Consider the following 26,921-nt stretch of genomic DNA (forward strand, 5'->3'; position numbering starts at 1 on the left):
AGCTATTTCTATCAACTGATGGCAAGCTCGTTGGTATGAGGTCCGAACTTTGTCAGAAGTGAGATTCTCTTTCAATCACTGGTGTGTCGACCTCAACTGTCCTGACTTACTCTCAGCCCGCGCACAACACCTCAGTGTTGCGTTTCATTGCTTTAAAGAGTTTAGTTTGGTCTGGATCAGGAACACCTGCATCTCGGCGTCAGACAACACTGTTTTTTTAGCTCAAGCTCCTTGAAAGAAGCGGCGGCACACTCCCTTTCCCGTTCATTCATCAATGCACAGGTTCTTTCTGTTCTTGTCCTCCTTCCGCCAATCGTTCGCCCCACGGACCATTTGAAGCTATCTTCTTGGTCATTTGCACAGTTTACGATCGATTTTTCGAACACCCTACGGGCCGCGAAAACGTACGAAAAATCGGCCAGTTGGAAAAAAGTAAATGCATGTCATTTACTGTATTTAAGGGCTTAAACCACCACAGGCACATTCCAAAACGCTCTGAGGGCCTGTCGGTACACGTATTAGGCATATCGGTGCTCGTACTGTGACAGGAGACACCGGGTGCAGGCGATTATAATTAAGGAATACATACCGTGTCCCGTCGCAATAGCCCCTCCCCACGCTTGTTATGCTTCCCTGCGATACTTGTGCGTATGCTTCTCCGAGTAACATTTCTGTTCGAAGGCAAAGCTGACTTTCGGGAACCGGCATTATGCAACGCACCATGCTTTCCAAGCTTCTTTTACGAATACTGCCGATCTCACAACAGATCGTCGCTGGGAGGGCATACATATAAATAGAAAACAAGCACAATCAAATTATATAATAGAAAACACTAAAACACTAGCAGAATTAACACATGAAATTATTAGTAGCAGTACGCCTGGCTTGAGTAAAAAATAGAAATAACGAAAGATACAATGAAGGGATGCGCGGTGAAGCGATCGGATTACTCAACCCAAATCCCGATGCAGGTTTCAAAAAAAAAAAGGAATTGTTCACAGAAACTGTTCGGCATGCACATTAATTTCCACGACAGCTGATGTTACGCTTCGCTAGTGTGACAACTGTTAGTGCGAGCGCAAAGACATTCCACATCAGGCATGGGAAGACCTTTGCAGACAGCACCAATGGGCGGGGGAGCGTAGGCTCCACAGCAGGCATGGGAAAACCTTTGCAGACGGCGCCAATGGGCGGGGGAGCGTAGGCTCCACAGCAGGCATGGGAAGACCTTTGCAGACGGCGCCAATGGGCGGGGGAGCGTAGGCTCCACAGCAGGCATGGGAAGACCTTTGCAGACGGCGCCAATGGGCGGGGGAGCGTAGGCTCCACAGCTCGCCGACGCGTCGCCGAGACGCGACCGCTGGAAGTCCTGCGAGCCGCGAGCTTGCGAGTGCGTGCGACAGCGACGCCTATCTTACTTCTGCCGCTCATCCCCTTCGCCCCGTCTGCCGACGTGACACGCTGGCGCCAGGTGCTTGGCAGGTACACGCATGTGACGGTTACGCCAATTGATGGTCCGCTCTTGCGCCAGCGTTTCCGATTGGACCAAACCGTGCTGGGGTGAACTAGAATACTGGGAGGGTTTTCGGGAGAGCTGCCACGCCGCCGCGCTGCGTTGCGCCACCTCCCCCAGGGCTTTCTCCGCTGTGGAAGCTGCGCCAAAGCGGCGGGCGTCTGCTATGCGCTTGACATTTGGTCGCTATTAGCCAACATTACGATGACTAAGCTCCTATAACACACTGCGTAACTGCAACATAATACTGCAGCGACTCGCCACACAGAGAACGCGTTTTTGGGCTGCAAACACAGGAATTTTGTAGAATTCCTTCTATGCTTGCAGGTTTGTCACCGCAAGGGTCCGCACTTACGGGGCTGTTTCGGGCACACATTCAGCGCGCACTTCATTGTGAACGGAAATATTCAGTCAAATGCGGCATGACGAACGGAAACGTGCCGCAACATATAAGCCCGAGATGACGCGCGTAACCAGGAGAACGAAGCAGAAATAAACGGCTTCCTCGTGCTAACGCTTTGCGCCTTTCATTTAATTTCTTTTATATCATGCGTTGGATTTGCTTCACAAGACCGCCTCTTGCGCTCTGCTGTTTCCTTCTTAACATGCAAGTAACTTTAGCAATTTATTCTGTATGCTCGCCGGTCCGTACATAGCAACTATACTTGCTGATCAATTAGTAAGTAGTTTTAATTACATAATGAAAAGAGACAACTCATAAGGAGGTAAACTTCACGTTTTACTGCCACTGAACGCAATAGCAGTACTGATATTTAAAGTTAATAGAAATATTAGCAGATTATCAAGGCTGGTAATTTAATGCAAAAACACAACATCGTCATGCACAATAATATGCTTGCTAGTTTCTGTAATAATGCTACATTAGGCAATAAATTACGCTTATCCCACTGGCGGGTCATTTGCATATGATAGCATGAGACAAGTTACATGTTGATGATTTATGAGAGGACTCATGGATTCTATAGCAAAGCTGTTGTAACAGTTAAACTTTCACATAATAAATGCGTAAACGGCTGGGCCAGTAATAGCTATGTATGCATATCAATGTATAAAAAAATTTCCTAAAAAGAGGTGAGGCCGATCAAATGTAGATGACGCATATGTACGATTCAATGGTTCTGGCGGGTTGACCGCATGTCTTCCCGTCATACCACCGCCAGACCTCGATCCTTCCTCTCTCCTCATTTACAGGCCTATCATAGGTAAAGCCCTTGCACCTTTTAAGTCATACAGCGTAATTTTAGTAATGTCGGCTCCGCACTGCATCACTTCCAGTCTCCTAACCTTCCTCGCTTCTCATATTTAGCTATCGTACGGCATAATGTCGTCCCCACACCGCATCGCCGCTCCCGATGTTTCTTTACTTTCTCCCTTCTCTCCGCTCATTCCGTATTTACGTACCTCCTCCGCATTGCTAGGCATTGCATCATTGCATCAATTCAGAGCCAATGATGATTTCAAGATGATGCAGGTGGTGCAAAGCCACAAAATGTGGCTTGATCGAAAGGCCGATAGATGAACGCAACCAGTCCGGTGCAGAACCGGATCACGCCGAACGCGTGTCTCAAAAAAAAGTGAGGAAAGGCTCATTTTTTTATAATTTCCGGCTATGTGACTAAGAAGTTCGTTCTGAAAATTCTGAAAACAAAGTGTCAACACTGTCGTGATATTCTACTAACCAAGAAAGAATACGTTAGTGAGCTGAGTGCAGCTGATTACACACGTCTAGCTGCGGGACAAGGGATGCTTGCTGTACCCGTCTGGCCATCACTTTAGATTTATCAGAGATTTTGAAAACCTTTTCACAAGGTGTTTCAGTACTCGGGAGCTTAATCACGAAAGCGTGATGCATGGACGTTATTGAACTCATCAGGAAAAAGCGGGAAGTTGCGGTCGGGTGGCCCATGCATTCGCACGCCCTCACTTGCCGCTGAAATTACTGCTTTCTATAGCCTGTTTCACACGACGCGGTTGGGGCGAAAAAGAAATCGTTCTGCCGCGCACGTCGCAGAGCGAGTTTCGCTGACAGCGTTCACATGCGTTTGCGGCAGCGCCATTGCCGTCGCAGCGATGCGCAAAGTTGCCTCCTGCTCACGAAGTATCCATGCCTGCATCGTTAAACAAGAACAACATGGAAACTAGTCAAATATTCGAATTTTCCTATTATTATTCGATAATAGAATAAGTACGTCATTTTTTAACGTTTAAAAGCGTGCGATCTTTACAACAGCGTGCAGATGCGGTGAGTGAGACGTTGCACAACAGATACAGACAGATTTATTTTTCTCAAAACAAAGTACAGAAATTAGAGAGGACGGAAGAGAGAAAGCTGCCGAACGCAGCTTGAGGACCCCCTACGCCCCACAGAGCAGCAGTGTGGTGAAAAACAAAGGCAATGCGACAATTTGCAAAGTATACACAAAAACAGAATTCAAAATCACAATACCCATAATCTATGGCATAATTGTAATATTACACGTAATCTATTACATTATTATGATCTTACACAATTAACGCAATTAGACAATTTCTTCGCCAATTCCCATTACACAATTCAAACGCCAACGTAGACAAAAATACAGATAGGTAGAATTCATGCGAGTCCCCTACAATGCATTGTCAAACAATTACACAGGTGAGCTATTCGGTCGAAGGCTCGAAAAGATTTATCCATTCCATGAAAGTTTGTGTAGAAAGCAACCGAAGAGAAAAACGATTATCTTCGAGAACATTTAGGTACCTAAGCAGATTGTACGATTGTGTGCGGTATTTGGTGCGAGTTAACGGTATGGTCCATGATATAGAGTGACGTACATCATATGTAGATTCATGACATACTAGCTGAAACATTGTTAGCATAAGGTTATTGTTTGTTTCTACAGCAGTTTTGTAAATACAAAGCAGTTTGAACACATACAAGGCAGTGATTCTTAAAATATTGAACTGCCTGAAATATTCTCTGGTGTAAGCATTCCACGGTGTATAGCTATCATTATTATCGCACGCTTTTGTGCAATAAGAAGGCGCTGTTTATTGTATTGTGTCGTCGTACCCCAAACTGTGTGGCCATAAGTAATCACTGGCGCTATATATGAATTATAAATGACGAGTTGAACCTGTGTGGGAAGGCTTAACCTATGTTTACATAACACTTCATTTAACTTGTTCATTTTAGCACGAATATTTTCTCTTTGTAGGTCCCAATTGAGTGTCTCAGAGTATACAACACCAAGAGACTTTATACTGGGTACAATATCAATCCTGTCATTACCTAGTCATAGTTCGATATCCCCACTTACTACTTTATTTTTGTCCTATATATCACAGCCTCTGTTTTATTCGCATTAACTTTAAGGCAGTTGTTACTGCACCAGTAACGCAAATGTTCCAAAAATTGGTTGGCACGGAGGGATAACTCCGCTAGTGTGTTTCCTGTGGTGAGCATTGTAATATCATCAGCGTAAGCTACGGATGAACAGGAAAGGGGGTATGAAAAATGTCATTTATATACACGAAAAACAACAAAGGCACTAAAATGCTTCCCTGAGGTACACCAGATAAGATTGGCTCAACATCCGATGAAGTTTCATTTAAAGGGACACTAAAGAGAAAAGTGATTGTTTCTGAATCAGTAAATTACCTCTCTAGGATATCAAAAGCACTTATCTTACCATCGATAAGACGCTTGGTAAGCCAGACAAAGCGCAAGAATGAAAGACGGGTAGCGACGCCTCCCTGAAGTTCCCGCACCTGGTCGCTGTGACGTCATGGATTTTGAAGGCATCTTCTAGGGCCTACTTAATTATATAGCGGTACAGATTGACTACATAGTGTTCTAAAGGAACCATATATTAAACATGGCAAGTTTCGGGAACTTTTACTCATCCAACGCGACTCAAATGCGAAAACATACTTTGGAATCCCTGACGTCCCAATGACGTAGAGGCGTCGGAGTTTCGGCGCGAAATTCAAATACTGATACTTCGGCCTTCATTTGCTCATCTAATAATCACACTATTATTTTGAAATGACTGCCTGCAGTGTTCTCAAACATGCTTTGTTAGTCTAAACTGATTTGTTGTTTCGCTTTAGTGTCCCTTTAAAGACACCATTTGTTTACGGTACTTTAGGTAAGACTTTATTAAAGCAAAACTGATGCCCCTAATGCCATAGTGACTGAGTTTTTGAAATGATAGAAAGTGGTCAATTAGATCAAATGCTTTGGATAAGTCTATATATGTCCCGAGAACAGGAAGCTTTTCTTCAAAAGCGGAAATTATAATTTCTTTTTTGCTTCTCGCGTCGCCGCGAAAATAGGACAGTCGTTCTTTATTGATTGAATATAACAAATCCTCCACGGCAAGTGAATTCTAACTTACGTACACATTTTGCGTATACGACATGCTATCGCCAGGAAGTCGTCGCGGCTTTTTAGCCGACGCCATTCACAACGACTAGGCAAGCGCGCTGTGTCTCTCAATGTCATTCGAAAAAGCCAGTCGTCGTCGCAATAACTGCATGTGATTCTATCACTTGCCGATATCCGTAAGCGCTTTGAAAATCCCAAATGGTCGCCGAACCATGGTATGCTCAATAACACCTGAGGCGAAGGGACGCATAAAATGATTTGTTCACCAGCCCATGAGTCCTAGCCTATGCGGAGCGTGCTTAGCGTGCGTTTCGTGTGCTTGAATTTATTCAGTTTGGCAGTCTACTTTGTACGGAACGCCTATGAAATAAGGAGTCGCATAACAGAAGGCGTCATTTTGATGGCCGCATGCTTTCGTTATAAATAAGCCGAGCGCTCGACGGCGCCTTTCGCCTATGGGTAATCTGCGACCACTGAAGCTAGGTGCAGCGCCAGTGCTAGTTAGAAACTTTGCCGCAGGCATTCGGCTGCATGGAGCAAGAGGTCAGTTGGGCGCGTTATCTTGAATGTACTGAAAACGCATGAGTAATTCATATTTTAGGCTGAATAATACAGCTGTTTTGCTCATGTATTGAAATGGTGTGATTATATGCCTGATCTTATAACTCGTGTTGCGGTTTTCGAGCACGGTGCGAATGTGAAAGGTACACATCGGTGAATTGTCAAGTGGCGAGTTCTGCATCGAAATCGAACATAACGGCTACTGTCTGGAATTACAGTTGCAGGGGCGTTTTGCATACGCTTACTGTTTTGGACATGCTTGTGCATTTGCTAATATGAGTTGGCACTTCAGAGCTATGTCATATGAACAGTTAAACCATCCTTCCTCTAAGGGTTCCAAGCGCAATTTGTGCATTTTGCTGCTACATGGCAGATCAAAATGTGTTCGTAGCTTTAATATTTTTGGTGGAGAAATAATCAAAACAAAACTTTGAAGTTGCCTTAATTCTGTGTAACCAGTCGTCTGTCACACAGAAGACAAGGAGTTGGTCTAATAAACTAGTAACTGCTTTTAGCAAGCTTAAAAGCAGGCCGCAGTGAACTGTTTGTTGTTATTCTTGAAATGTTGGTAAGCTTGCCCTTAAGAAGCCTTGTTCCCCATTCTCACAGGCACATCCAATAATATCCATTGAACTGGAGGACCATATTTTCATCCCTACTGAGCATCATGTTTGCAGATATGATCCTCAAATTATGGCTTCAGCAGTGGCACAACCAGAGATGGTGTGGAGGCACACTGGGTACGTGCTTAGGATGTGTCACAGGTGTTGTTTGTGACACACCAGACTAATGACAGACTTATGACATCTCACAATGACCAATATTCTATGTTACAGTATGAGTATTGTAACATTGGTGCTGAGCGAGGATGAACTGTCGGTCATTTCTTTTTTCTTTAAATCTAAACATTGAAGTTAGTTTAACAGATGACTATTGCAGTCATTTAGATGTTTAGCATGTATTTCAGTAGGAGGACTAAGAGCAAGATTTTTTTTTAGTGCAGCGACCTCATTTCTTGAGTGTCTTGATCTTGTTTTACACCATGTCCTCGTGTTGACTTCTGCACACAATATTTTTCAGGCACCCGCTTTATATAACGCAAGAAGGCAGCCGCAAGCACACAAGGATGTCAAAGAGCCAGCCCAGCACGACTCCATGTGGTGCAGAGGAGCACGCTCCAAAGAATCAAAATATATTCGCATGCAATTTGGACGACAAAACTAGAATGTGGGTATATTGGGCGCTACGTTTGACTAATGTCACCAAAACTTTCGAAATACAGTGTGTTACAACCAAGATAAAAATTCTCACGTGCTCTAGGCAGTCAATTTAACGTGGTATTTTTTGCAATGTGTCTGATGGGAAAGTCAAGATTAAGTATGCTCTCTGTAGACAAACAGATAGGATTAAGTGTCATTGAAAAGTTTGAAATGTGGTTTATAGAAAAGTTGATTAGATTTGTGAGAAGTGATCGCTTTTTGCTTTGGCTCTGAACAGATATATCCACGTGACAAAAAAATAGTGGTACAATAACATTTCAGATTAGCTTAGTGACATAGTACATACTTGCAGTGAGCACGGTACCTGTGTTCACTATAAAAACAACAGCTCATGCATAGTTAGCCGCTGACGTAATTTAACAGCACGTAAATGCAAGGGTGCAAATACAAACCACTGTCATTCTGTATTTTAAACGCTCACATGAAGCAGACAGATTTTCATGCCTTCCCTATTATCTATTTTTTACACTTAATTCTAGAAGTATGGCTTCCTCTTAGACTCGAGAAAGGGGAAGCATTGGGGGCAGAGTATACCATGTTTAAGAAGTCATTGTCGTTTACGTCCATGCTCACGAAACCAGTTCATTAGAACCGCTCCTGCCTCCCAAAGCGAAAGCAAGGAGCAATTAAGGCCTCTAACTGTGTACACCGTGGTGCGCACCTTATGTCTTAGTTAAAGTCACAGAGTCACTTGCAATTGAAAATTGTTTTAAAAATGTAAAGTTGTGGTTTCTCCTGTGAAATAGTCACATGGAAGCTTCTGGCAGGTATTTGATATTTTGATTAGGGTGACTCAATCTACTTACCAACAAAGTATGCTAGTGGAGGCAGGGATGTGTTCAATGCAAAGAACTGAGAGCGTCCGCATAGAACACGTGTTCAATTGGCGGATGTTAACTTAGTGTTAATCAAGCAAGAGCCCCTTAGTTTGATGGCTTCTGTAGACATTATTTCTATAAGGCAAAAAAAATTAAAGCATTTTGCACGTAGTAGATTTCTGGATTAAGATAGAGTGCGCAGTGAGGCACTGTATTAGTATTCCCAGACACATATGTACTTGTTTTGAGACTAAGATTCGGTGAAGCGCGATAATTTTTTTTTACTTTAGCGTATGTTAATCACTTCGGTAGGGAAAACACTTTGGTTGCAGGTAGTTGGCTCATTATGCAAGTATATGCATAGCCGTATGCTAAATTCACGTGCATAGGAGGGATATGTAAATCAGGACGGTGCCTTTAGCAATTTATGATTTGCTTCTTTGCCTTATTTTGTGAACTGCCTTGCCTGTACTAATGTTTATACATCACATCTGATTTTTGGTTCACATCTGAAGCCATGCTATACTTTAGTTAGATTACATTTTGAACTAGTCACAATACTTTATCATGTAATTATGCAAGCTGCTCCTCAGTATGCCGTTCATACAGTAATGTGGATAGAAAAGAAATTTCCTACCATATATGATAGGAAATTTGATGCGCAAAAACGCAAGATTTTAACGCCAATGCTCCTTGCAGTTTTATACTCATTTGCTACACGCTAGATAATATTCTCAACTTTATTTATTTGTGAGAAAATGTAACGGATCTATCACAACAGAACCAGAAACTACATTCGTGAGGACTGTAGAACTACGACAAGACAAGATTAGAAACAGTGGGGTGCAGCCTATACATGAATAACTGTGTCAAATATTTATAACCAAAGCTAGACCTGCGACCTCACATGAGAATACACGACACATTTCTAAATGCATTATACTCTCAGTCAGGAACATCCATACGTTGTAGAGGACGTTATAAAATGAGCTACTGTGTTAGAATATGGCACAAAGTTTCCCTCACAATTTATGTACGTTACAAGCCCCATGCTAAGCAGCTCATCTGGTAACTTCTGCCATATAAGTGCATGCGTTTTGTGCTGGAAATGCGTTTGCTGGCCAGTAATGTGAAGCATATTTCTCTTCGATCGTAGTGTCAATACTTTGTGAGTTTGCGCACGTTTGTCCTGTTTGACTTTCCATCGTATACTTATTTTTGAAAAGAAGGAGCCAATTAAAGGATCCTCCTACACTGTGATACTGAAGAAACTTTAGAGAATACAGAGAATACACTGTAGAGAATACACATCTGTGTGTCAGTATGTTTCTCAAACTATTATTCAGTTTGTCTTGTGACTTATCAATAAAATGTGACCTTTTAAGAAAAAAAGATGTTTCACTTGAGGAACTCGGCGACTACAGATCACATCCAGTTCACCAAGCATCAGTGCAGGAGCTTCTTGTGAAGGAATCAAATATTCCTCACATGTAAGTATTGCGAATCTCTTCGAACGTGACCATGGCTGTACCATCGTGATCGCTTTCACACTATTGGGAAGAGTACTAGCACTGTTGTGAAGGAGTACAATCACTCTGTTTGGGCCAGTATAAACACTCGGTTTGGAGTAGAAGTACTTGGTTTGGGAGGAGTAGAAGCACTCGATCTGGGGGAGTACTATTACCCTTGTGGGGGAGTATTAGCACTCCCTTGCGGTGGAGTAATAAAACTATCAGGGGGCGTTATTCGACTCTCATAGGGGGTCGATCTACTCTCGAAAAGGGAGTGAAACATGGGGCAAACAGATATTCCCTCGATGAGAGTTCCCGGAACTCTTTGTTTTTAGTGTAAGAGGCAGATATTACTAGCACGAGAAATCGAAACACATATTCAACTAATTAAAAGTAATTACTAATTGACTTCATATTCATTACTTTATGGCCCATATAGCAATTTACGAATTGTACAGCCGGTGAAGTTGCAAGACGTACGCATTTGAAATGAATCTCCAGGATGACCCCAGTTTCGAGGTATTATTTTCCAAAGTGTAGGACGAAATAGAGGGGCGTTCGTGTTAATTTTGCGCTTCTATGCATAAAAGAGCGTGTTAAGAAAGTAAGTGGAACAACAGTGCATCCTTACGGCGAGTTTGGCGGTACACATATCGAAGCTGGTGTCATTCTGGAAATCCATTCCAGGTTTGTATGCCCTGAAAGCTCCCGGCTAAAATTCGTAAATTGCAATATGTGCCGTAAAGTAAATAAAAAGCTAATTAGTGATTTTTTTTATTTAGTTCAATATGTTTCCCGCTTTCTCGAGCAGGTAATGCCCGCCTGTCTGAATAATCCAGATCCAGGAGTAGAATTACACCATCTGCAACACGCGATCTTTACACATTCCGGACAACCCAAAGGAGTACTGGAAAAAAAATTCGAGGGCACACACACATCGTCTGCAAAGTATAAACGACGAATATAGCTTAGAACATATTTAAAATGAATTTTAATGTGCGCGTGCGCACAGCCAATCGCACACCGTAGCAGTTCGCGACATCGACAAAGGGAAGCTCATTACTTTTCGAAGCGAGATCGGGATGCCTTAGAAAACGCGCCTATAAAGCGAGATATAAGAAGGAAGAAGAAGCATGTGCTTGCTGCAGTAAAGCTAGGGAAACGACGGAGCATGTTTTATTAGAATGTGTAGCCGTCTACCCAGCGGTCGAGTTAGGCACCACTGGCCTCCTTGAAGCCCTTGGGTTCAGCGGAAGCAGTGGTAAAGCAAACATGTCCGCAATGGGCATTAGTAAGAGGCGATTGGAGGATTGGTGGAAGAAAAGTAGGGAAACGACAGAAGACGGAGACGTACAAAAGCACAGTTCGCAATAGCGGATCAGAAAATTTGGTCGTGGTAGTTCATAGTGTTTTTTTTTTCTTTTTTCATTGTTTAACCTAGGTAGGACATTAGGCAGTATAATAGCAAGAGCTTGGTGGCGCAACCCACCGCCCTGTTCCAAAGGGGGCGCTCATAACATCCATCCATCCATCCGTCCATCCATCCATCCATTAGAGAGTTTTAGAATAGGGGCCCCAAAGAAATAGTGCCCAAGCCACTGCGCATGCGCAAGACGCGAACTGCGTTTGGGTTTTGCGTTAGACACGCTATTTCAGTGATTTAGCGGGAGCCCCAAATGTTGCCCAAGAAGATTTGCGTAAACAAACATGGCGGCACCCATCGAAGCGACGACTCTAACCTAGCATCAAACTCGGTTCGATTCGTGGTAACGCGTGAAGTTCGCAAGCTAGGAGAAGTGACTGCGGTTATCGCTTTCTCTCAACTAGCGTGTGTTCTGAAGATTGATGCATCAGACGCCGCTTATTCCGAATTCGATTGTGAATTTTATTGCTCGCAGGCCTAGCACGGCTTAGCTTGGCTGGTGAAAGCACGTAAAGTTGGTCACTCAAAACTAGGCGCAACTAATTGTTTGCTGCTTACAGAATAACCTCTAAATTGTAATTAAACGCGAATACACGAAAGTCAAAATTACTATTCTTATCATAAAATGATATATTTTATTCAATTATTTCTAATAGCTTTTCTTTGACGCCGTAGTGGCGCTGTCAGTGCAAGACGCTATGCGCAAACGCAAAGCCGTATTCTAAATCTCTTCGCGTCTGCGTGCCCCAACGCTGACACCCGTAAAGCTCCTTGGGGCCCCAAACTATTGGAGCGCCTATTCTAAAACTCTTATTAAGGAAGGAATGTAAACAAGCAAAAATTAAACACTACGTCACGAGTTTACGTTGGCAATGGAGCGGGCCCTGCGAGTAGATGTCTCGCCGCTCCGATAGCGCTGATGTTTTTTTTTCGCCGCTGACGCCAGCGCGGAAATTCGGCTAAGTTTGCTTCCAACACAAGATAACTCAGAGTAAAGTGACCTCTATAGTGTGAATGTCATAAAACGTTGCACACCATACTATATCATTGGTGTGATTTTGACTCGCAAGCGGTCAGCGCAGCCGCCGCAGCAATCGTCTCTGCGAAGCAGCTCGCCTGGCTAACGTGTTTTCTCATGGCTACCAACGGCTTCGGGAAAACTAATTGTATTGTCACTTATAAGCGACATAAATGTGCAGACGTCGATTGTGTTGACGAATATAGGCGCTTTATTACGAGCTGCGGGCGGATCGCATGTGCCGGAGGCCTCGGATCCGACGGCCAACGATCTAGGCCTATGCCGTTTCCTAGCGATCACCAGCTCGCCTGGCTTGCTCGTTCGCTACCGTCGGCATCGATGAGCGGCAGAAGTGATCCCAGTTCGTGCGCGCCGCTTGACGCTTAGAAGTGACCCCGTTGCAGAGCAGCCAGATTTGCTCATTTCGAGCGTGCCTGGTATCAACAAAACCCGCCGAGCTTAGGGCAGTCCGACTATCTTCCGCCAAGACTGCGTACCCCCCAAGCCTGATGCTGTACCGACTTTTACCCCGCCTTGTGTCCTGCTCCGGAATAAGCTTCATTTCCAGAGCGCCCTCGACGAATGGTTCGTACTACTTGTAGCAGTGCGTAAGCATATTGATAGATGTCGCTGGCCGCACTTACCGAGTCGCTTCATTGTGGTGGATCCAATCAAAAGTGGTTGGTCACGTCTAATGCGGCGGCAACTCCCGCCTGCAGGAAATAGTCGCCGCTGGAGGACGAAAACGAGGACGACGATGATGGCGAGGTCATCGCAAAGCACGTGCAGACGTAGCAGACGAACTAGCAACACGAAGCTCGCGCGCTGGCGTGCGTATGGCACAGGTATGTGCGATCACGTGCCCAGCTGTCTTTACATTCCTTCTTCGGCCATCTCGTTGCTCTCTGACCCCGGAACTTGGACTGGTCGCTACAAACAACACTAATAATTACCTGTCGTGTTCTGAAGCAAATGATGTTTCGTACCGTGAGTACTGGGTCATTAGCTACTTGTTGCAGAGCAAAAACCAAGATGGAAAAATTTTGTGTCAGTACTCCTTTAATAATGAACAGCGAGTATAACCACGTAAAAGTCAGTTTATTGCAACGGGCCCGCGCATAACTAAAAAGCGTTTGGTGGCTGACGGTAAATAGCTTGCTACGTCCTCGGCCACACCACATGTTGTCGCCCACAGGTGCTACTGCGTATACCCGAAATGCCTGTCTCGTTAAAACGATTGAAGCTTCCAACCAGCCTTCAAAGAAGAGCTAAAATTAAAATTCTGGGGTTTTGACGTTCCAGAACTACGGTATGAACGTGAGGCATGTCGTAGTGGGGGACTCCGTGATAATTTTCATCACCTGTGGTTCTTCAAAGCACACCCAATGAACAGTACACGGGCGTTTTTTTGGCATTCTGCCCTCATCGAAATGCTGCCGCCGCGGGTGCGATGACGAAGGAGAGTATGAAAAAGAACATTCCCAGCGCGACGCGACTGTACTTCGATACCAGTTGCGGCTTTCCGCCGTACGATATGCTTTGCATAGCATTCTAGCTTCTTCTGCGTACATTTCGAAATCGGCGCGTCAGACACAGCGCGCCTTTTATTTAAGAATGTTAATTCTCGGAAGCGATCGTTATCATGCGTCAGCGGCACAAGGCGAAAAACGAGCGCGCGGTGGTGGGACAGACCTCCAGGTGACCCCGTTACTCACGGTTCCTCGTGGGGTTCTCAGAATACAGCTGCCGGAACAGTCGCGCATACCAGTATACGATGGAGCATTCTGCCAGCCATCGCTTCTCTTCCCCTTTAGCGCCGATAACGTACGCTGCAAGTGGCATGCGAAGTCTGTCGCTAAATTTTATGGCGTGAGTCGGTAAAAACAAAAAAAAAAAATATTGGGAGAAGGTGCAGCAGCGCGGCTCTCTCCACTGGGCCTGTAGTGCGAGTCAGACTGCTGCACGTGAAGGGAGAACTTTAAGCGTGCACTTTTTGCGCGAACCATTTGCAACCCTTGTCGAAATGGAGACCCACGAAAAGACGGTACAAAGGATTAATATATGATATTTGGAAAATTGGGCATTAAAGATGCAGAAATACATCGAATGTCGCTAAACGCCTTTGGAAAGAGTTCCTTGACTTTTAGGTTTCAGTAACGTTTCGTTCGTTCTCCGTCCTCGCTTCACCGTTGGAACTTGAAGCTTCTCGGACGATGATCGGCAGTTGTTGATCAAACGCAGACAGGAAGCGATGCAGATCAGATGTACAAGAAATATTTATACGCAAACTTTTCTATATACATGGCAGGTAAAACAAATACATTACAAAGTTGAACAATTGAGAAACAAAGTCTCACTCTTCGACTGTCTCAATGACTGTTAGAGCCCAGACTCGTTTTAACGTACATAGCACGGAGCCTCACTGATCTATCAGCAATCCTGATTTCAGCCAAGTCTGAGGGACAGCATGTCGTCCCGATTTTTATAGCCCAATTACACAAAGAAAAAAAAGGCGGTAGGGCCGTTGGCCCGTCCCACAGGTTCAGTTGCCAATCAGAGTCAACCGTTTGTTAAGCCACAACCCACAGGGATGGGCTTACTCTTCAAAATAAACATATTGGAAAACAAAGCTATTTTCCTTCTTCCCTAAAACTCCAATGCCCTCTCATTTCTCCGTAGTTAGTGACGGGGTCAGCAAAACACGCCAGGCCCGAACAAGTTATCGCTAGACCGTTTCAAATCCCAACGGCGTCTAGGCCGCAAATGTCTCGGAAGCAGGGGCATCGATACCACGTAGTGCGGCCGTACTCAAAGTTTGTCCGCGTGGGAGACTGATGGCCCTCCTTGTCCTTCAAACTTATTGTCTACAAGACAAAGTTCTCCGAGTGCGCGTTTCCAAGACGCCGTCGTCCGAATGCACTCTTTACGTGTGCACCGCATTCCTACAGCGTGCACTGTAAGCTGGCCTTCGACACCACACCGGCAGCCGCACCCAACAACAAGGCTGGCGATTGCGTTCCGGACGCGTAGAAGATTAGGTCCCTGCTCACCGCATGCGGAACGGGGTCAGCGTTGCTAAGCCCTTCTTAACCTCGGCGGCGCCTCCAATTAGTCAGGCACTCGGGAGCCACAGCCACAATACCTTGTACAGCGGTCCCTTTCAAGGCTGGTCTGTGTGGACTCGTGTGACCGTCGTCGGACTGCCAACACCGTGCGCACAATGCCGACTTCCCGGAATCGGCACTCGCCCACCTGGCACCTGCCGCGACGCGTCACCCAACACCGCGCGGTGCCTGTGACCCCACATAGCACAGCAACTGTCGCCCGGCTGACATGGGGGCAAGTGAACCCCCTCTCTATGCACAAAGCACGTGGCCGATTCGTGATACTTAAGAACCCGAACAATCAGAGCGACCTTACACGTCCCTCCTAAAGAGTATACTGGGCTCACAATGTGCCCCGCTATACTACAAGAGCCAAAGGGCGCTGTGTCCTAGAATTTAAGCTCTGAAGGTTCCGTCAAAGAAAATTGACATACGCTGCCCAACACGGGTGCTGCGGAGTCCGTAAGGAACAGGAAAATTAACTGAAAGGACCACGAAAAAAAACAATTTTCTCACAGCGATAAAAGAAAAGGGCGAAAACTCAACACATTCATGACAATGAGCATGCAAAAGAAACACTCATGTATGTACAGGAACACTCCAACACACTGCACGGCACAACAGCAGCAAAGTAACATATGCAGGTTATATACATAGTATGTCCACAGTCTTATAACCCTCACACACATGGACGACGACAACCACCGAAAGTTCCATCAAGTCTGAACTGTCCCCCGCACACATCCTTCGGGTGAACGGGAACATTCACGCCTGTCCCAGCTGGCATGGCTGTTTCTGTCTATCCTTTCTTTTCTGCTGTTTTCTCGATTGGCTCCCATGAACGATTCGAGAGCCTTGACAATGCATCAGCATTGGCGTTACATGTTCCTTTCCGGTGACGCACCGTTACATTGTAGCGCTGTATTGAAAGCGCCCATCTTGCTAACTTGGCCCCCTGCGGGGTGCTGGTTGTCAAATATGACAATGGGTTATGGTCAGAGACAACATTCACCACTGCTCCGAAAAGCCAGTAGTCAAATTTCTTGAGTGCCCAAATAATAGCAAAGGCTTCTCTCTCTATAGTCGAACAGCGCGCCTGTGTCGGGTTAAAGCGATGGCTAGCAAAAGCGATCGGCTTTTCTTTTCCGTCCGCTGACATTAGAGCTAAACAGGCACCAGCCACCGTCGCCGACGCATCAGTGAATAGCCAGTACGGCTGATGAGGCTCAGGAGTGTTCATGGCGACAGCCTGACAGAGAGTTAACTTTTGACTTTCGAACGTGCACTGTGTATCTTCTGACCATGGAATTGAATTAGGAACCCCTCGCCTTGTCAAAGTTGTAAGCGGGCTCCCAACGTCGGCGTAGTTCTCTCTCAGAGTTGAGGGCACCGCAATTTCACCCGTCCAAGTTTGCTGCAATATTGATAGGGACCCATTTGGGTTTCTACCGTACAATAGCCTGAACGGCGCCACCCCGGTGGTATCATGCGGCACTTCGTGATACGCCCACAGAACAAATGGGATCAGCTTGTCCCACTTTCTTCGGTCCCGTTCCATTACAGTATACAACATATTTTTGAGGACCTCTGTTCCATCTCTCAACCACTCCGTTGCCCTCAGGGTGTTCGGCAGTGGAGAACCTGGGTGAACAGCCCAGTTTTTCTAACATTAACTGTGTCAGTTGAGATTTAAAGTTAGTACCTTTGTCTGAACAGATCGTTCCCGACACTCCAATACGACTGAGAATTTCCAGTAAAGCCTCGCATGCGGCCCTCGCTGTCAGGGATCGGAGCGGCACTACCTCATTGCGTCTTTCTTCTGGTAGGACCAGTTGTCTGACCTTGACTCCCGCTAAGGAATCCCAATGGTACAAAAGTCCGTCTGACACGAACATGCTAGCTTTTCCATTTCTCGCATCATCCGAGGCCTTTTTCAGGCTTTCATCGGCTATCTGAGCAGCTCGAAATTCCTCCCGCTGACTGGGCACCCCATTGATATCTTGTATCAAACTATTCCCTTGCAATTTAGGGATTTCATCTGTCATTTCTTCGCAACTTAGACCGCAGTCTGGCTCAGTGTTATCGACCATTTCGACTGATCGGACCCGAACGGAATTGGCTACCCGCGGAATATTTTCCTCTCCAAACTCCTCTTTTTCCTGCGCCTGTAGTAGTTCCCAATCTTCCTTTGACAGCAGGCAGTCAACCCCGTTTGCAAGTTCGTCTGTAACCGCGCACACCAGATCGATCCTCTGCGGTTGTATCACAGCCCCTGGGCGATGCATGCCTACGGGCAGCGTAGCTAGGTTAGCTCGAATGGTGTTTCCAAATGCCGACTCGAGTCTTACTGTTCGTGATGGCTCCTGTAAAACGATGGGCAACATACTTTTACGGACGACCGTTATCTCACTACCTGTGTCCAACACAGCTTCTGTTGCTATATTCCCGCACATGATAGGGATAAGGTCCAGCTTTGACCTCCCTGAACTAGCATTTTGAGCTACGACTTGCACTCTAGCGCTTAGCACCCTTTCTTGCTCTGGTGGAGGTTCTTCACTTACAACAGCAACCTTCTGTACCCTTTGTTTTTGCACAGTCGGCGCCTTCCCCTGCTGTTCTTTATTTGAAGCTTTTGGGCAGTCTCTGGCTAGGTGACCCTGTACATGACACACGTGGCATTTTAAGTTTGTCCTCTGCGGGCTAGCTAGTTTTGAGTGCTGCAGCAGTGAGGCTGTTGCGGCTGGCTTAGTTGCTCGTCCTTTCCCCTTAGCTTGCTCGAAAGTCTCGAGCACTTTCGCCACCTCCACTGGCTTAAACCAATCTTCACCCTCCCGCAAAAGAACATATTCAAGGGCTTCTGAGCTTAGACTGGCTTTCATACGGTCAGCGACCATAAGCTCCGTCATAGCTTCTTTGGTGTTTGCATTTCGAGATTGAAGGTAATAGGCCAAATAAGTTCTCCCGCGAGACGCGAACTGAGCCCAAGTTTCCTCCTTTCGTTTAGATGCCTTTTCAAACCTCTCCAAGTATTTAGCTGGCGTGAGCTTAAGTTCATCTAATACCGCCTTCTTTACAGTCTCATAATCTGTACATTCCTCGTCATTGAGGCCACGCAACAGATAACGAACCCGCTCGGCCAGCGCAGGCATGATCAAATGTACACGGCTATGTGCTGGTACTTGAAAAGATGCAAACAACTTTTCGACCTCATCAAACCATATCGGAACGTCAGCGTCACACGGCAACCGGTATGCCTTAAGCACTTTAGCACATTGTGCTATTCCATCCGTGATGGCACCGCGCCGATCGCTTCCTTCCGACACCGAAGGCGGCCTGCTCGACTGCTCGAGCTCCACTCTCCGTAGAGCAATGCGCTCGCACTCTAGCTGTAGGCGCACCTTTTCCAGCTCCAGCTCCAGGCGTCTCACCGCCATGGCCTCTGGATCTGTCGTGCTCGGAGCCTGAGCAGCGCCTTGCGTCTCACTATCCATTTCAGTATCCGACGTCTCAGACTCGGTCTCTCCGACGCGTTGCAGTTCCTGCCGTCTCTGACCCTCTCTTTGTTCAAATGCAGTATCAATGTTTACGTTAGCCTCAATCGCGTTTGCTGTTCTGCGCGTGAACACCATTAACCTCACTGAACAACAGCCATGCCAACCTAGACAAAACGCAAGGAATCCCGCTCACCCGTTGCTGCTGGGGGCGCCGCCTGACGTCCTTGTCCAGATGAATTGCAACCCTTGCGGAATTCGCTGGTGGCCCTCTGATTCCTTGCGCCTGGCTCGCTGCTCGTTGCTCGTTGTGGGGCTTGCCGATCCTGTCGTGCTGCGCCAGTAACGTTTCGTTCGTTCTCCGTCCTCGCTTCACCGTTGGAACTTGAAGCTTCTCGGACGATGATCGGCAGTTGTTGATCAAACGCAGACAGGAAGCGATGCAGATCAGATGTACAAGAAATATTTATACGCAAACTTTTCTATATACATGGCAGGTAAAACAAATACATTACAAAGTTGAACAATTGAGAAACAAAGTCTCACTCTTCGACTGTCTCAATGACTGTTAGAGCCCAGACTCGTTTTAACGTACATAGCACGGAGCCTCACTGATCTATCAGCAATCCTGATTTCAGCCAAGTCTGAGGGACAGCATGTCGTCCCGATTTTTATAGCCCAATTACACAAAGAAAAAAAAGGCGGTAGGGCCGTTGGCCCGTCCCACAGGTTCAGTTGCCAATCAGAGTCAACCGTTTGTTAAGCCACAACCCACAGGGATGGGCTTACTCTTCAAAATAAACATATTGGAAAACAAAGCTATTTTCCTTCTTCCCTAAAACTCCAATGCCCTCTCATTTCTCCGTAGTTAGTGACGGGGTCAGCAAAACACGCCAGGCCCGAACAAGTTATCGCTAGACCGTTTCAAATCCCAACGGCGTCTAGGCCGCAAATGTCTCGGAAGCAGGGGCATCGATACCACGTAGTGCGGCCGTACTCAAAGTTTGTCCGCGTGGGAGACTGATGGCCCTCCTTGTCCTTCAAACTTATTGTCTACAAGACAAAGTTCTCCGAGTGCGCGTTTCCAAGACGCCGTCGTCCGAATGCACTCTTTACGTGTGCACCGCATTCCTACAGCGTGCACTGTAAGCTGGCCTTCGACACCACACCGGCAGCCGCACCCAACAACAAGGCTGGCGATTGCGTTCCGGACGCGTAGAAGATTAGGTCCCTGCTCACTGCATGCGGAACGGGGTCAGCGTTGCTAAGCCCTTCTTAACCTCGGCGGCGCCTCCAATTAGTCAGGCACTCGGGAGCCACAGCCACAATACCTTGTACAGCGGTCCCTTTCAAGGCTGGTCTGTGTGGACTCGTGTGACCGTCGTCGGACTGCCAACACCGTGCGCACAATGCCGACTTCCCGGAATCGGCACTCGCCCACCTGGCACCTGCCGCGACGCGTCACCCAACACCGCGCGGTGCCTGTGACCCCACATAGCACAGCAACTGTCGCCCGGCTGACACGGGGGCAAGTGAACCCCCTCTCTATGCACAAAGCACGTGGCCGATTCGTGATACTTAAGAACCCGAACAATCAGAGCGACCTTACAGTTTCGTTAGCGCGCCTATAGCAATCGACCAATTTCATCGACAGTTTTTTCCAGACATCGTCAAACATTTCTGTTTTGATTCTTCTGCCAACAACGGCATGTACCGTCTGAAATAACGACTGAACTTTAGCCACTTGTCGAATTTGCCAATTTTCTCCTGCCTGAGAATCAAAATATAAGACTTTGAGTAGAGGTATCGTCGGAACTATAGACTCCAGTGCTCGTAGCACTCATTCAATAAAACGACGCAAAATTAGCGATTCGTTCGACTCGGCAACACAATGTTAAAATAGCAGCAGCAGTGTAGACAGAAGCGTCCGTCGGATTGTCCAATTTCCTGATCCGACGTCTAGACTGCTGTAACGATGTCCCAAACAATGGTGGATGCTGATGAGTGCGTGTTATTACGATAATTGTGTTGGACTAAGATCAAGTGCAACTTCTATTTTACCCACTGTGGGTTGCTTTTCTCCATCAGCGTTTCGACAGCGTATGCACAAATTATTACGGGCGATCCTTCCCGTCTTGTGGATTTTTCACTCACACAAGAGCACGCATTCGATTTCAGGCCGACCTTCGACCGAACCTTGACTAGCAGTCTAATTTATTACATATCGTACACAGACTGTGCAAGTGCCCTTTATTCATTACTGTACAGTGCTCTGCAATACTCCAGCCTACTGCACAGCACAGTACGGACACCGAACAAAGCATGTGGAGACTCCATAGCCACTTGAACGCAATGTAGACCCCCTTGCTCGCCCAGAAACGTTGACTGAACGCAACAATCAAGTATGAGGAGATTTCTGCGTGCTCCCCGATCCGACAACCATTGCTTCGCCAGTCTAAATAATGCAATAAAAATTGCCGGCTTTACCGTAATCGCCAGTAGATGTAAGCATGAAATGGCAACCGGCAAAACAGACTGGTTGGAGATGATGCTAGTCGCAATCTCAAAATGGGCGTAGCGCATGTTCGCAACGCCACATCCCACCACACCGCACCACATCGAATCACGACATACTGTGCACTAGTCCATATATACGCTGCCCAGCTAGAAGGAGAAAAACTGCTCAAGGCTGCACAATAGGGAGCGAAAGACGCCAGGGAGACAGAGCGCTCTGCCCAGCAAGAAGAAGAATGAATTGAATTCTGGGGTTTTACGTGCCAAAACCACGATTTATGAGGCAGGCCGTAGTGGGGGACTCGGGATTAATTTTGAGCCCAGGGGTTCTTTAACATGTCCCCAATGCACGGCAAAGGTGCGCTTTTGCATGTCGCCTCCATCGAAATGCGGTCACCGCGCCCGGGATTTGATTCCGCAACCTTGTGCTTAGGAGTGCAACACCATAACCGCTAACCCACCGCGACGGGTAGAAGCGCCTGAAGGAGACCGAACGCAGCTTGGTGCCATCTCTCGAAGCGACGCAAAGCCCGCGCCGCGGAACTTACGGACCACTGGCGTTCAGCGCTCAGCGCCAAAGGATGACAATGACATGTTTGGTGCCCTGTATCTGCCTTTTGAACGTCGCTAATGGAAACAACAAATAATACTTCAGCGTAGTAGGAGTAACAACTTGAGTGATATTGTGAAAAAGCATGAGGAAGAACTCGGAAGCCATATTTGTTGTAACCTGTTTGGGGCGATAACTGGCGTATGTAATGCAGTCTTGTACAAAAATCTGGGGGCCAGATACCACATATTATGCCGTTTTGACTGGTTGCCCGGACGATCTCGTTTTGTTCTCGCAACTTGCCAAGATGTTCTCGTTCAAATGCCCGGATAACGGCTCTGGCTTTTGGGTCAAGTCACTCAAAGGTCGGCGACAACGTGGGCTAAAATATTTCGTGCTTAAAACTGAACCAGGTGCTTGCTGCAATGAGTAAACATTCAGTGCCATTCCACTCTTTGAAGGTTGATGACCAGCGAAGCTGTGTATGTGGGCCCCTTAATGGCGAACTGTGCATTGCCGTGCGTCAAACGCCGTATGCACGTACATGGGAGGCGAGGCGCGACTAGTCGCTCCTCTACTATGTTGGGCTTCGGAAGATGAGGCACCGGGGGGTACACAATCCCATGTATTGTTGCAAAACGCAGCATCACACGTTCTGCTAACGAATCCCGGCACGCAGAACAGACACGCACCTCACAGCACTCCGAGGGCACACACTGCTTCACCGTAGCCAAGGCGATCATGCGGTGGTCGGCGTCCCGCAGTGTAGTAATGGTTGTGTGGTCACTCGAAAACCACAAGCGGTCCCACACAACACAGGCCACACAAAATCGGTTCCCCACGAGCTCCCTCTGAAACCTGGCCGCTGCTCCGTTGAAACGTTCCAAGTTTGCGGGATCGGGGCCACATGGACGGTTCGCATTTCTTTCCACCTCGCGGTCTCTTGGTAAATCGGCCCGTCCGTTCCGCCCTCTTCTGATCGCGTGCAGACCGGGCGCGGACGCCCAAAAGGCGTGTCGCGTTAAAAAAAAATTCATTGCACACTCAATCCGCACGAGCGGATCGCACGCGCACACATATTGGACGACGCAGTCTGTTGACAGCTGGAACCGTTCGGCGAAGGAGAGGTGTTGAAGGTTGGCAACTAACTCTGACAGCAGATATCGCCTCCTTTATGTAGAGGAGGTGCTGCAGCAGACTATATTTGCATATTTTGGCAGATGTAATTTCAAGTTTCCTCGTCAGGGTGAAAATGCAACTCTAGGCCGCCACATTCACTTTTGCAGCTGCATGTGTTGCATTGGCACCATCATCCTCGTTCGAAACGCTACCCAGTCATCTTACCGGCGCCACCTTCAGAAATATATTGCAATCGCATCATACCGCAACATGGGACTTACTTTTGGACGATTACTTTCAGGGCGCGCTGCTTTGGCTGGTTCAGCAAAACCTCTCGAAACATCCAACGTGCTGCGTTCTACGTCATACGAAAGTGACAGTATCGCCGGAACTGGTTCGTGCGAAATCCCCGTGTTTAGCGCGATAGCGCAGTTTCTGTAGTGCTAGTGACAGCTTGCAAGAATACGGAACACACGCACATCTGTCGCGGTATGCAACTGCGTAGGAAGAAGGAACGCGTACCACTGGGCGTAGAAACGCGTACCACTGGGTTGAGGCTCCGAGTACATCTTGCTGATATGCTTGCATTTGCTTGCTCTTGTTATTATTCTTTGTTTCTTCCATTCTGCCAATTTTAAACGTGCTTGGAAGCATGAAATGAATTTTCCTTTTTTTTAAATGCATAAAGCCACCGAAGATGAAGTGAGGCATCAAACATGCATATTAGAAATTTATTACTTGCTGCTTGTAAACTTTCCAAACAAAATATAACCTTCGATGATTTGCTCAGCGATGAATGAAGTTCTCACTGTGTGCAAAAAGATTGTGCAGAAGTAGTTAACTTGATGCAGCAAAGAATTGAAGGATAAACAGCGAATATACAATTAGTTATGACTGGCATAGAGAGAGAGCAAATGATAAAGGAAAGGTAGGGAGGTTAATTAGGACTGAGCCCGGTTGGCTACCCTACACTGGGGAAAGGGAAAAGGGGACGGAAAGATTAAAAGAAGAAGAGAAAGTCTACTGGGTATATCGTTCGGTCACTCAGTCCGGATCACAGACGCTGACTCAATCCAGTAGCCTTCAAAGGCAATATGTACGTGTAGTGGTGAGCTTATGCAGATATATGCTCATGAGAAGTTTTCAAGGAGAACATTTGTTTGAAAGCAAATAATTACATTCTCTCTGGCCAGCCTGGGTGGCCAATCCGTTGCTACCTTAGTTCTTAGACATACCTAAATCAGCATTTAAACAATGTACAAAACATTACCAAAGTGCACAAAATTAAGCAGTACCATGACGGGTGTTACGTTTCGCCTACGACGCGCGGTTTAGCCGGCGCGACTGCAACAAAGCGGCAGACATTTTGGCCCGTTCGGCGTCGCCGCTACGCTCCCCGCCAAGCGCGTCCAGGCATGTTCCGATGCCACGTGTCTTCATGTGCGTGTGTGAGTGTATGTGCCATTGTGCCCGACCGGAGGCGCTACGAGAGTAGAAGTCACCTTCTCCTCCCAGCCATTGTGCCCGACCAGAGGCGCTACGACAGTAGGAGTTACCTTCTCCTCCCAGTCTTTGTGCCCGACCGGCGGCGCTACGACAGTATGCGTCACCTTATCTCATTGTACAATCACGTGCTCGTCTATTGAGGGGTTCCTTCTTGCCCTCAACTGCGAGAGTATAAAAGCAGCTGCCCCCGGACGCCAAAGGAGGGCTCCGATTTCTTCTGTTGAGTAAAGTGCTCTCCCGTCTCTCTACTTCGGTCAACCTGACCGCCAACTCTTTGCGATGTTAAAATAAACAAGTTGTTTTGTTGTTACCAGTCGACTCATGCTTTGCCGGGACCTTCGGATGCTTCCAGTTGTACCCCAGGCCGCCAGGCCAACGCTACCCTTGGGGCTTGCGACCCAGGTGCAACCACGGGTGTCAGCGCCGAGTTCCCAACAGGTCGTACCATCGGTGCGACCACAACAACCGTTGCCATCGGTGGGATTCAAACACGGGCATGCTCCCTCTCTCATCCATTGCAGCAAACACGTATGATCAACTTGAGACTGATACTGTCACTATCACACATGCATGTTCTATTTTGATTACTCGACATATAAAAAATGAGCTCACACAGGATGCACATAATACATGAACTATAGTAAGTTCTACTCAGGTTATTTGAGTTAGCTGGGCATGGGATGCATATTGTTTGTGTATTTATGCAATAACAACCTGGCTCAAGTGGCCCATCAAAAGGCCCAAGTGAAAATGAGCCTAGAATTCATGATGCCAATTACAGGCATCATGTGAGACTAAAAAACAACACGAGACAGAACGATAAGCAGTGGAATTCATCTCACTAGTATACAAAGAAGTGCAGCTGTATTCAATATTTCAGTGCTGCTTACTAAACAGAACCTTAGATGTGTTGTTTGGATGGCATAATCAACAAAGTCGTCTAATAAGCGATAAACGGACTAAAGGCAGATGAACTCTGCCTGACTCAGGTTCCTCCACCCATACACTTGCTCAGAAGCAGTGAGAATAAAAAAAATGGCTCTGTACATTAGAGCACCAATTTTTTTTTTCGAAGACAGAAGTAACATCGCGATTAGGCATCTCAAATTGAGTAACAGAATCACACAATAATGCAACAATAACCCATAACAAGAACAAACACGTACATAACTGGCAACATTTTAAAGAGTACAAGATTGTGCAAGCGTTATACAAATGTAACATAACCATTCCTAGCAACGTATAACTGTTACAAAATGCAGCATAGTACAAAGGTTATAGAACAATGAAAACATGTTTAACTCAAGAACTTGAGGACACAGTACGAGACAGTAAGTACATTGTAACATATTTCTTTAAACTGTGTATAGAAGTACATTTTTCAATAAGTTCGTGGTCATAACTATTGTTGCGTGTCCAGAAAGAAGGGCGAAAAAGGAGTCTCCTTGCCGAATGACGCGTTATCAGCCCTCGCACACACCGGCACGCCGTACATTTAGGAGGCCTTGAGCAGGTTTGGTGGCGGCGGCGCTAGATGGCGCGATGTGCTCTTAGAGCAGCGCGAAAGAGGAGTCCACTGCAGTACACGCCTCACACATAACTCGTTTCGATGGAGTAAATAGGCTGTGTCGCTATACATGGTTGAATGCTAAGACATTACCGTCGACAGTCATCGTGAGATGGGGTCTGTCGCATATTTTTTTTTGTTCGTTGAATGCAAACTTGTGGCTCACGAAGGGGGGCAGAGGGAGGGAAGGCGGGACATTTTGGCGATGTGACAACATTTAACAAAAAATCGACATCGCTGCTGAAGCGCTTAGCAGAAGAATACCTTCAATGATGCTTGTAGACAGACCACGTATGTGGGACAACGCATTAATGACGGTCTGGTTAAATAACCAGAAAAAGGAAGGGCACTTTTCGCCCACTGGCGCAGCACTGAAAGCGGTAGCAAAATTTATCGTTGCTGTGAAAGTTTCTCAGAAGGTTGTCGCGATGAGGAGGGCTGTCAGAGCCGTTGCAGGCGTCGATGCTCGGCGGTGCACGAGATGAAGCGGAGTGAAAACTACCGGCTTTCGTCAGAGCCTAAACAAAGGATTAGATAAGAGTTACCTAGACATTAA

The 26,921-nt window shown here is 46.6% G+C and overlaps 1 protein-coding gene across 3 annotated transcripts in view; it reads right to left on the minus strand.

Moving 5' to 3' along the window:
* LOC142587547 (sulfotransferase 1B1-like) overlaps nucleotides 1–26,921 on the minus strand; it is a 335,465-nt gene that overhangs the window by 146,800 nt on the left and 161,744 nt on the right. The window lies entirely within an intron of this gene.

The sequence above is a fragment of the Dermacentor variabilis genome, chromosome 7, assembly GCF_050947875.1.
Source record: "Dermacentor variabilis isolate Ectoservices chromosome 7, ASM5094787v1, whole genome shotgun sequence".
NCBI lineage: Eukaryota > Metazoa > Arthropoda > Arachnida > Ixodida > Ixodidae > Dermacentor > Dermacentor variabilis.